Below are 12993 nucleotides of genomic sequence, written 5' to 3'. Positions count from 1 at the left end.
ACAAATGAAATAATACTAACTTTATTTTAAACCGTTTAAAACCTTTCTAAATCAAAATTTGTTTTTATATAAAGATTCTTACGACAACAAATTGTTGCTTTCAATTCACTAAACACTTCAGAATGCTAAACTTAGTATAAAGCATTTTAAACATTTATAAAAAGACACTTATTTATTTTAAAAGTTTCTTATAAAAAACAAGTCGTTGCTTTCAATTTTATGAATGTTTTTACTTTTTATTTGTAAAGAAAATTTATAATCAATAAAGCAGACAACTCAAATAATCTGTTTAAATTATCGACATTTAGGAAAAACAACTCAAAACTAATGAACAGTTTAAATATTTAAGTCATAAAAGTATAGCTTTAAATGTCTGAATTAATCAAGATTTAACTTGAAAACATTTTTTTAAAACTTCATAAAGTAGGATATATATAATATACTAATTAATTATATATAAATTCCAGTAAGTTTGGTCTTTTTTATAGTTTTTAAAATATAATATTTTAATTTATTTAACATCCTTAATGTTGCTACAGATCTATATTGTTATATTGAAAATGTAGAATTTGGCTTCAAAAAAATAAATAACTTTTAAATTTTCAAAGTTTTACTCATTCTTTGTTCTTTAATAGAATTAGAGCTAAACAGTTATTATTTGATCAATGTTGATTTAAAAAAAAATCAGTTGCTTTAGTTTTATATATTGTTTGGGATACCGAAAACTTTAACACGGTAATTAATAATAACTTGAGAATTAAATATAAAAAAAAGTTTGAAACTGTTTGGTTTTATAACAAATAAACAAAAGACATTCTAAATAATGGTATAGTGTGTACTTAACATTACTAAATCTTTTTGATTTATAGTATTTTTTGTTATTCTAAAAAAATTAACATAAGTTTTAAACTCAATATAAACTAAAGTCTTGATTGCAAAATAAGTATGTTTATAATGTAAAATAAAACTTTTGCTATAAAGTCAAGATTTTAAAAATACTTTGTTTATTAACTATTTACAGTAAATCTAGTTAAAAATAATGTCTGAAAGTTCTGAAAACATCTTTTCAAACAACAAACCTGCAAATGAATACTCCTCTAAAATAACCAGCTCTCCTGATACACCTGTATCAGCGACTCCAACTCAAGAAAATCGTGCAAATAAGGCTATTGAGGTAGGTGTATCCAAGAACAAAACGTGAGAAAACGAGAGTCAAACTGGTGAAATTTCTTTAACCAAATCAACTAGTCAATCTAGAAAATAAAATGTGAAAAAGAAAAGGCAAACTGGTGATGATGCACCCAAAGTTACCAAAAAGTCTCGACGAAAAACGAAGCCAGTAAACTACTTGGGCGTCGCGAGTAAAAAATTTTTTACACTTAAATTTTTAAAGTAAACAAAATTAATAAGTTTTACCCCTTTGCAGAATAACTAGAATAAAAATGTAACTGATTATGGAGAAAACGAACCTTCTGCTGGTCCAAAACGTAAAAAGGGAGCAAGTAAACCAACAAATGTCGGGTTAACAGTCTCATACCACAAGTTTTTTCGGGTTCTACCAGAGAAATTGAATTGTCCTCCAGTTTTCAATGTAAAAGCTCATTATTTTGACTGCCTGCACATCAATGAGCAAATTCTAAACTATGCTTTGAATTCTAAAAAAAGAAGAAAGGTGCACCTAAAAAAGGAGTTTATAATCTAGAAGAGAAGACTGACAAAGACCTTCTCAACGAGATACTTGCAGAAACAAACTTTAAAGATCCATCAGGTGAAAACTTGAAGCTAAACATACGTTTGATGCGCTTTATCAAAGAACAACATGTTTATAGAAAGGTTGCGAGAGATCACAAGTTAAAATTGGACTTCTTCCAGAAAATCTTCAAGAGTGTCTTTTTCAAAAACCACTTAGTAAACAAGACAAGTGGTGTTAAATTAAAAGTTTAACTTATGTGCATGCTTCTATGAGTACTGCAAACTAGTTTATGTATGTGTATACATCGCTACTAACAACCTCTTGAATACATAAACGTATATTAAGAGCTTAAAAATTCAGTTTATGCAATAGTTCGACTGCATGCGTATTAAATTATTTTTATAAGTCATCAGCTACTGCTTTATAAGTTTATTCGTGTTAATAAAACAATACCTACATGTTATCTACTCATATTACAGATCTTGTATAGATATATTTTTTGGAAGTTAGTTTCTTTTTTAACTATAATTTAGCTCAGCTAAAACACAAGTAACTTAGTGATACTTGTTCAGAAAAATACAATAACTAAGTTTTATGACTTTTTAATATACATAATAGGAATAAACAGTTGAGTGAATAAATTATTCTGTTGTGCTTAGTATTCATTACACTTTGATCTGCTATAGATACAAAATCAAGATTCAAGAATTGTTTTAAAACTAGATTTTTTAACCAAGTAGTTATTTTGTATAATGTTAAACAATATTTCGAAATATATTTAAGTGTTATGTAAAGAAACTTATATGCTTACATTTTTGTTTCATGTAAAAATTGAAAAAAATTAAGCCCAAGGTAGGTTATCTACAAAAATGTTGTTTAATTGTTTCTCCAAAGCTACATTCATGATAAGTTATAATACTTTCGTCTGAGTTGCTTTTTACAGTTTACAAACTCAGAACAACCTTATACTTTTTATACGCATTGGTAAACAGTTGTGTAATATAAACAAGTTTGAGAAACCAAACGAAGGAAAAAGCTTGATATATTAAGATTTTTACAACAAGTAATAGTGACCCTAATTTAATTTTACATGACCAAAATAATTTATAATAGTTTGAACCAGGATTTCCATAAGGAGTTTATAATTCAATAAATAAAAAAAAGTGAATTACTAAGTTGCTAAAGATAGTTAAAACAAAATATTCTTGTTTTGAATTATATGTGCAAAGAAATATACAAAACACAAGTATTCAAAAAATTTTATAAATAGCTATTCAAGAAGTTTATAAAGTTGTTTATTTTTTTATTTTGGCCATTTGCACTAGAAAACCTTAAAATTTTTGTTATTAATGCTTAGCCATTTAAATTAAAAAAGGTTAGTTTGGATGTTTAAGAATAAAACTTGTAATGATAAATTACTACGAAAAAGTAATGGATAGTAAAATAACTGCTTAGTGAAAAAAAGCTCAAGTTTAGTTTTATGATTCATCACACTTACAAAACAAAAGATTGTAAAATGTTTAACAACATCTAGAATTAAAACAAAGTTTTACAAACTTATCTTTGTTTGTTCATAGACTAAATTTATAAACTGCTAATTAAAACATAAACAAGTTTTCTGTCAAACATAAAATTATAGTGTGCTTTTTATGTAGTACAATATAATGATAAAAAATTCAAATGAACAATTAAAAATAGGGCATAAAACTTTAAGAAAAAGTATTATACTTTAGCAAACTAGATTGTTTTATTTTGTTTATTTTATATCTAAAACTCAAAAAAGTATAATCGCTTATATCTCATAAGTTGCTTTCAATTTATTACAACGGTTAAAAACAACTTTAGGCGTTTTTTTATTACAAAAAATTAGTTGATGTTTAGATGTTGTAAAGTATGTTTCTGTTTAAAATCAATAAAAACATCGGCAAAAGTCTGCAAAGCAGAAGCGTGGACTACGTATGCCGTGAGACAAGTTTAACAAAAGAGTTGATCATACCAATTCGATCATTAGATCACAAGCCTTCGGTAGACTGAAACCGAAGCAGTATGGTCTCAGTCTACCGAAGGCTTGTGGTCTGATGATCGAGTTGGTATGATTAAGCCTCTTTGTTTAAAAGTAAAACCTAACTGTAGGTATTTTTACTGAAGTTAAGCAGCAGATAAGGATAAAGTTTTTATGCCAAGTATCTACTAAATTTATATTTATTTTTTAAGACAAAAATAGGTTAGATTTTCGAAGTAACGATTAGGATTATTAACACTTTTGTTACAACTTGAAAGTACTTTAAAGCAAAACCAATTAGATATTCTGATCGATATACTGAAAGTCTTCTTAAAATTAAAGTTACTAGTAGAATATTTAGTAGGTTTAAATTGCAACCAAAAACTGTCAAGTTGGATATTTCTTTATCACAACAGATCACTAAAAGTTTCAAACCAAGTCCTGATTCTACTCTTATGAATCACATCTTAACTTTTTACTTATATTAAATAGAATAATGTTTAGATTTATATACTTTTAAAACTAGATACTAGATAATGTTCACGCAAATTCGTTTTGGGCCTTCGCTACGGATACAAGTTACAGTTGAATTAGGAGACTGGTTTTCACGAACTGTTACTATTACTTGTACAGTCAATTTTCCACGGCCGACTTGTTGAGTCCCCAACACTCGGCAAGAAAAACCGCTTACCGACCAAGAGTCGGGGACAACAGTGGCAGAATAAAGCGGAAAGTTCAAACCAACGCTAAACTGAGGGCATGCAAATGTGCCTTTGAGCATTTCTCACGCTCTCTGCTCCATTATTTTGTTCTGAACTTTTCAGTGCAATTTTTCTAAATAAAGCTGTTCCGCAACTTGATTGTTTAACATTAGCTTAGGATAAGATTTTAAATGACGAAAACACTGACCACCTCTATTTCGGAAGTACGATTAAAACAAGTGAGATCTGTTCAAATAAGATCAACAGATTTTAAGACTGTAAAAAATACTTTTCGAACTTTTTGCCTAGTACATTTTTAGAAAGCAGAGTTGCCTAAATTCGCACATATACGTGTTTGTTGATTACTTTTAAGTAATTAAAATTTTGCAACTATACTCGGTAAACTTTGGTATTATGCAAGTCACATATTTTTCAATTGTGTAATTTAAAAACGTATGCTTAGGTTCGTCAGTTAAGTAATTTAGTATTTTGATAATTATTTGCTCAAAAAACATATGGCTTTTGTTGCCTTTTTTATTTAACAAAGTAAATAATGAAAGTTTTATATAACAAGTAACATAATTCATAAGCATGTCAATATTTTACATCTGCATACTTTTTTGCATTTAAGTGTCAATTTAAATGTTAAAAAGTGTTTCTACTTTTTATAGTTTTACATGAAGTTTGCTTTTTTATAACTTTGAAATAATGTTTATCCTAATTTAGACTAAAATGTTTTATACAAAAATCAGTTTATAAATCGTAACAAGCTATTAAGTTTAACTGTTCTCTAGTATTATTTCAATCATTTATTTTTTTATTATTTAATCATCATACATTATAACTTTCATAACTTTTTTATTATGAAGATGCAATTTTCTTAGAAAGTTTATAAAAACAAGTAAATTGTTTCGAAAACTCTATATAAGGTTGTAAAGTGTTTTATACGTCAGCTTTTAAATTCTCTAAGCCTGTGAACGTAATATCACTCATTTCCTTCGGTAATAATTACGCAAATAACGAAAACAAGAACAAAGTTTTGTTTTTTAAACTTGTTAAAAAATGTTTTTAAGCATATATCTCTAAATAAGTTTTATAACTTGAAGCCGTAAATGCCTAACTTTCATCTTTTTGCCTTCGTGTTCGTTTCATTGCACTGTGTTTAAACTATTTTCTTAAATAGTGCTAGAAGCTTTTGTATCCGATTGAAATATGAATCTATAACGAAAATAGAATAAAAACTATGTTGCGGTTTTTATAAGTAATAATAAAAATACACTAAAAGCGTTTTTATTAAGTATACAAACTATTGTTTTTAATCAAAGCATGTTTTAATTGATTGTAAAGGGTTTGTTATCATTTAGAGTCTTTACCGTCTTTAAATCTTAAGCTGTAAGATAAAATTGGTGTGATTGGAAATTTAATGACTTAAAGAAATTTAAAAAACATATTTTTCCTTAATCACTAGTTGCGATCTCTAATTGTTATATTCAAAACCAAAAGAATATTATAAACGACTTAAAACTTAACATAGTTTTTTTACAAAATAATGAGTTACAGAGAAAAAAAAACCTTTATTAAAATTTGTAAATAATACATTAAATACTAGTCAAAAACTGCTTATTTTAGTTTACTAAAATAAACTTAATAAACAACCGCTTTAGTACCAAACTTTATGTTAATTAAAAAGAGTACGAACTTTTATAAACAGATCAGAAAACAATCAACTTTTAATAGTCTGGTATTTTTTACAAATTAATTGCACTATTTATTTTTAATTTTAAAAACCGCTGCTTATTGCCCAAAATCGTGTTACTTTTTTTTTCAGTTTATGTTAGTTTAATATTAAAAATAAAAGCGTTCTACAGTAGCAAAATTATCAGAATCTGGACTTTAATCGCAAAAACTACGAATTTTTATTGAATAAACATGAAAAACTATATACTAAATGGTACATGTGGTAAAAATATGTAAAAAAAACATTCAGTTTGATTAACAATTTTTACTTAATGACAAAAAATGCCTTCAAAAAAATTTGAGTCAAGGACCTAGTGAACAAAAAAACCTTTCGGTTGTCGAGTCACACACCTCTTGGATACAGTTCAACTTGTTGTACAGGACACAGCCACGTAATATTGCTATATACAATTAAAAACTATCTTTATAATAATTTTCCCAAATTAAAACTCTCACTTAAAACATATTAAACATCTATTTGTATAATAGATTGTCATCTAACCTGTTGAATAAGAAAACATTACATGACGAAAACTGCATGCGGAAATGAATCGAAGATACGTGACGTGTGGTCGATTATGACGTATGTTAATGATGACGTATTTGAATTTTGTTTAAATACTCGATTGCAATCGTATCAAATCATATTCGAACTGCTAACTTGAAAAAATTTGAAAACAAATAAAAACAATAATGGACGTTTGTGGATGTAAAAGTAATTTTTCATAAAATTTAATTAAATGTATTTATTTTATTTTATGAGTCTTGTCTATTTTTCTATTAAAAAATTCTAAACAGCTTCAAGCAGTAAAACGTGAAAGGTAAAGCTTGTAGTTTTGAAAAATTCACTATATTATATTAAGTTTTAAATAAGTACTTGGTAAGATTAAATTATATTTTCGAACTTAAAAAACTGTAGTTTTCTTTCAAAGTAACTTTGTAAATTGGATGTAATTAAATTCAACCCTTCTTTTGCAGTACTATGAATTTATTGTTTCCTTATTATTTTTGGATAAGTCTAACCATAACTGTAGGAAAAACTAATGTTAAGTTTATTACCAAGGGCTAATCATTGTTCTTTTTTGAATAGCTTGTTTTAAACCGTTGTATTTAAAAAAGTCAAAAAAAAAACAAGTTTATTTTTACAGATAATATGTATAAGTTAAAATATATAAGTTGAACAATTCAATTAACAGCTCAAGGAAAAGTGTGTACATGTGTGGAATGCAAATGCTGTTCGAAACAATAAAAATATGTATGTTTTCGTAATACTTTTATTGTAACTCTATGAGTTGTTAATAAACTGTTTAAGTACTGATAAGTGGTAAATTTTTCAAAATAGCAACAAACAGTATGTAGCAATACAACTAGTGTTTAAAAAATAAGGACAGTTTTTTTCTGAAATTACTATTTTTGATATAAATTAAAGATTAAATTTCAATGAATGCTTTAGTTTTAGTATCTACCAAATTAAACTAAAAAAATTTACTTCGTCTATGCGTATAACTGTTCTAAATACATTTTAAAAGTTGTATTGTGTGCTTTGAATTGCAAAAATACGGCAAAAACTAGTTTATTTTGATTAGCTGAAGTTTATAGATTGTTTAAGTTTATTTAGAAAGTTTAACAAAAGTTGCCTTCTAATTATTATTTTAATACTATGTGCAAAGATATAAACGAAATGTTAAAAAATTCATCTCAAAAATAAACCAAGCCAAGCAGAAAGCCTAATATAAAATATGTTAAAAATATTTATTCACTTGATTTTTGCCTGTTACACTAAACGATATCCAAGGTTTTAATCACTAATATATTTAAATTATTTTATCTTCACAAATTGAATTATTATGATTTTTTGTGACGTTAACAATAAAATATTTAAAACTTCAAAATTATAACAAAGTAGTATAAGCTGTGAAAAAATTGTTTAAGATTAAATATCAAGTTTAATTTTAGTGATTCATCAAACTTACAAAATTAAAGTTCGAAAAGTGTTACAAAATTAAAGTTCGAAAAGTGTTTAAGAAGAGTCAAAAGTACAACAAAATTTTACAATATTTAATATTGTTATAAGTTGATAGACTAATTTTATGACCTGTTGTAATTATGAAACAGGTTATAAACATTAATTATTTTTTGTCAAACATAAATATCTTGCTTTACTTTTTTTTTAGAGGAATGTAAAAATTAGGGTATAAAATCAGTAAAATAACATTTTTTGTAAGCAAACTAGCTTGTTTTATTTTGATTTATGCTTTTTTACTGAAAATGCAAACATAAGTGTCAAAAAAGACTGAACAGAAATATAATTGGGAACTTTTATATTTATGAGTGCAGTTGTAATGTTTTAAAGTAACTGTTTTTAAAGTTAAAAAAGCATAAGTTAATAATTCTCGTTGCTAAAAAACTTCATAAAACATCATCATGAAATATAATTTATGTAGTATTAAGTTTTATATTAAATTCTATTGCTAAAGTCTATTGCTTAAAAATTGAATATAAATTTTTGTTTCTTAAATCCTACTCACTTAACAAGTTTAATAGGATATTTTTTATGTAAAATTTACTTTTCCAATTTAACTTGTAGAGTTAAAAATTTACATAATCAAAGTCTTTCTAGTGTTCCAAAGCTCATTATGTTTAACTATATTTTATTACCGTGGTTTGTGTAGTATCTACAAGTTTCATATATTTCGAAACATTGTTTTAATAATTTACACAACTTAATTCTATTGATGGTGGTTATTAGCTAGCTGCTTAAGTAATGTAACGATCATAAATGTAAGATAAATACGTATATTTAAAATCAAAATTGATTATTTAGGGGACATAGTTTATGAAAGTTTGTTTTTAAAAATTAATGAAAAAAAAACTTGGCTTTTTAAAATTTTTGAATAATTTACTACTTTTGGAAACCCTGGTTTAATCTATAAAAAAATATTCTGGTCATGTATATTTAAATTAGGGTCTACTTGTTGTAAAGTTCTTAATTCATCAAGTATTTTTTTTCGTTTGGTTTCTCAAAGTTGTTTGTATTAAACAACTGTTTAACAATGCGTTTTATCTTTTTTTCCTTCTGTCGTAGTTTGATCCTACTGGCTGTGCTTTAAAGAATCAACAGCTGTTATGTATGCGTTAAAAAAGGAAGGTTGTTCAAATAAGAGGAATGAATTCATATAGTCTTGTCGACATATGAAAAAGCTCTTCTTAAAATACAATAAATTTTGAAGTGTTTTATAGACACTTAACTAGGGTCTTTGTTAATTTTGGTTGTTTGAAAGTTAGATAGTAGATCGATTTTTGTACTGAATTCTTGTAATGCACAATATTACGTCATAAAGTTTTCTGTTTTTTTGTATAACTTAACAGTACAGTGCTTATTCACTTATCCGGACGCTCACTTATCCGGACAGATTCGGTCAGAAGAAAATTCAAAAAAATTTCAATAGTAAACACAAAAATTCATTCAAAAAGTTTCACAACTTTTTAAATTCCATGAGTTTTCTGCTGAAAAACGTGGAAAAAATATAAAACAAACGTTTATTACTTCTTATTTAAGTAAAACTTCAAATAAAAACTAGTTTGTTAGGAGTGATATGTTTCCGTTAAATTAACTTTAAACTTAGTCAAAGTTTCTCGTTTTCTTTTTGTCTGTTTTTTTAATAAAAAAATATTTTATTTATTTAAAAGGGATAGTTTTAGATCATTCTTTTTTAAAGATCAATTTAATTCATATTTTCTCTTAAACAAAAGTTGATCTTTTTTTTAATTATTAGTTAGGGGAGGTGGAATTGCAAATGATGAATTTTACTTGCTTGACCCTCAAAAAACGTATTTAGTTGTAGAGGGTTAGTAAGTCTGATGTTTTTCTACCATAAAAAAAACAAGTTAACTTAAAGTTTAGCTTTTATTATTTATCTTTTTATTATATATTACTCACAATTACTATGTATTTGTTTTTACCATAACACTTTTATTATGCACTGCATTATATGCAGCAGTTATAGTATTATATGAAAAAAATAAGTTTTTGTAATTATCCGGATTTTTAGTTATCCGTTTATTTACAGAAAAATCTTGCCCAACGTGTCCGAATAAGTGAATAAGCACTGTATTCTTAAAATTTTACTTTTCCAGTAACTTATTTAAAAGCCCTTCAAGTGGGCTCTGTAGAAGGTGTTCAATTTTAAATAACAACCTTATTTTGTATATATACTTATAATAGTAAAAATAACTATCATTTACTGGCTCCATTTTAAACTCAATGATAATTTAATTAATTTAGTGTTTTCTTTTTAAGTTTTACCGTCTTCTATGAATGTTTTACAACAAGATAAAACTCTAGCAATAAAACCTAGCAACTAGACTCAAACAAACACTTTATTTGCTAAAAAAAACTAAGTAAACATATAATAAAAAATATATCACAAAAACGTTATAAAACTTAATCTTTAAAAGCCACAGTTTCACATATAAATAACTTATCAGTTTCAGTATCTTATTTATACTTTGAAACAATTTAAGAAATTATGTTATTCAAAACCAACCGTTTACTACAACCAAAACAACCGTTTTGTAACCAAACCATCATACTAAAAAATCAATTAAAAAGTAGAGTAACAAAAATACGATTACGTTTTAGTTTTAGCCTTTTGACTAGAATGATTAGGAACTACAAATAAAATCAATATATTATTTTAGTAGATAGCAAACTAAAATCAAATAATAAGACAAGGATTTTGAAAATTTAAGTTATTTATGTTTCATCTAATTCAAGTCATAATTTAAAAAATAATTAACTTACGTAATATAGTTCTAAACAAGTTTCATAATATGAGAAGATAAGGTTCAGGTGTTATTTTATTCACACGAATAAACTTCTGAAGCAGTTTATAAAAAGCATTAGCTTAAAACTTATAAAAAGCATTTGATATGCATGCAATCTAACTTTTGAATTAACAGAAATTTTTAAGCTCTTAATATACGTTTATGTATTCAAAAGGTTATTAGTATCAATTTATACATATAAATAAACTAAATTATAGCACTCATAAGTCATAGACTCATGCACTGAAATAATACTTTAACTATGTTGTTTTTTTGCTGGCTTCTTTTTAGAACTTTTGTCTTCCTCATGCTCAACTGTAGGTCTTTGACTCTTGTCGCTTTTCAGTTGTTTTCCTTCCATTTTGCGCATCTTTATTCTGTAGTGGGCACACTCATGAGACTTTTTGACGAACTTGTTTCTTTTATCCGGCATCAGGTGCTTTGATCTTCACAAACTATAAAACCAATTTAAAAGCTGTATTTTAATAGAAAACAAGGCAAGAACAATAAATTTAAGTAAGGTTAAAAATCCATTTTTAATTTTTCAGTAACCAAATTACACTTTTGCAGTAACATTTAGCTATATAATTAGTGTAATAAACCTTTTTTTAAGTCAGGTGTTATAGTTAATAAAATTTAAAATTATACTTTTTAAAATTTGCTGTATTTTACACTTTATTTTGTTACAAGAGTACGTATGCAATGTTTTATTTTAGAGAAACTGAAAACAAAATTCTAGTAAAAACTGATTTATTTTAAACTTTAAAAGCTATACTTTCCATAAATCTTATCATTAAAACTGCTTACGTTAGGGTTATGTTCTACTATTATATCAATTTGTAATCAGATTAATTGTGTTGTCTGTTTTACTAATTAAAAGTTTTTCTTTTAAGTAATCAATAAAAACATAAGTAGTGAAATGAAAGCAACAATTTGTTGTCGTAAGAATCTTTATAGAAAAACAAATTTTTATTTAGAAAGGTTTTCAACGCTTTGAGATAAAGTTAGCATTCTTTATTTTGTTATCAGGCTTGCTGAAAAGTATAGTTGTTTTATACACTGCTTTACTTCACAACAGACTTTTTGCATGCAAAATTTATTTCACTTTTATATTTTTATATAAATTTTATTTTTTCATGTACAAATTTCAGCTTTATAAGTGCTATTAACTTCTTTCAAATCATTTTCTCTGTAAAAATTACAATTTTTTTTAATCGTTTTTTTTTTCTTTAAGCTTTAAAAAAATGTTTTACTATACGTTTAAAACAAACAAAAGTTATATTTATTTATTTTAAATGTCCTAACTGTAGTAGACTTTGTAAAACTTTTATTGAAGTTATTATTAAGATTTAAAATTTTATGATATTTTTTTAGCTTCGCAATTTTCAGTATCGCGTACATAGAACGATTTTATGCTATTTCTTTCCTTAGTATATATTTTAGGCTCAATGACTATTTTAATGCAATAAACTTATAATTATTGATACTCGTTATAGTTATTAGATCATTAAATAGAAGTTATTTGATAGAAAATACCATCTTCAAACTTTTGGTGAGCTTTATAGTTTGAAATTTGAAATAAAAATTATCTGGGTACTCTAAATTGTTAACTATATTTACTGATTGTAAGGTGTTTTTACATTTTTAGTTTTGCTAAACTTAAAATAGTAAACAGTAAAATAGTAAAATAAATAAATGTATAGTCAATGATTTGTTTCGTTATCTATACTATTTATGTATTTACTGTGATAAAGCTTTAGTTTTTATTAGCTTATGTTAAACTTTTTTTGATTTTTTTTTCATAAGTAACTGAATATATTTCAAGTACGTGAAAAATGCATAATTTGGCTTTAAAATATAAACTTATTGCTAGTAGATTTTCTTTATATTTAAAAATTTTCTGTACCCTATACCCAAAATGCATCCAACTATTACATTAAAATATTTTTATTTGTTTCTTTATGTTTTTACAAAAAGTTGTTTATTACAGGAATATATTCTTATGAGATTAAGTTACAAGCTTTTAGCTTATA

The sequence above is a fragment of the Thalia democratica genome, chromosome 6, assembly GCF_965202585.1.
Source record: "Thalia democratica chromosome 6, ktThaDemo2.hap1.1, whole genome shotgun sequence".
Lineage (NCBI taxonomy): Eukaryota > Metazoa > Chordata > Thaliacea > Salpida > Salpidae > Thalia > Thalia democratica.
This window is presented reverse-complemented; position numbering follows the sequence as displayed.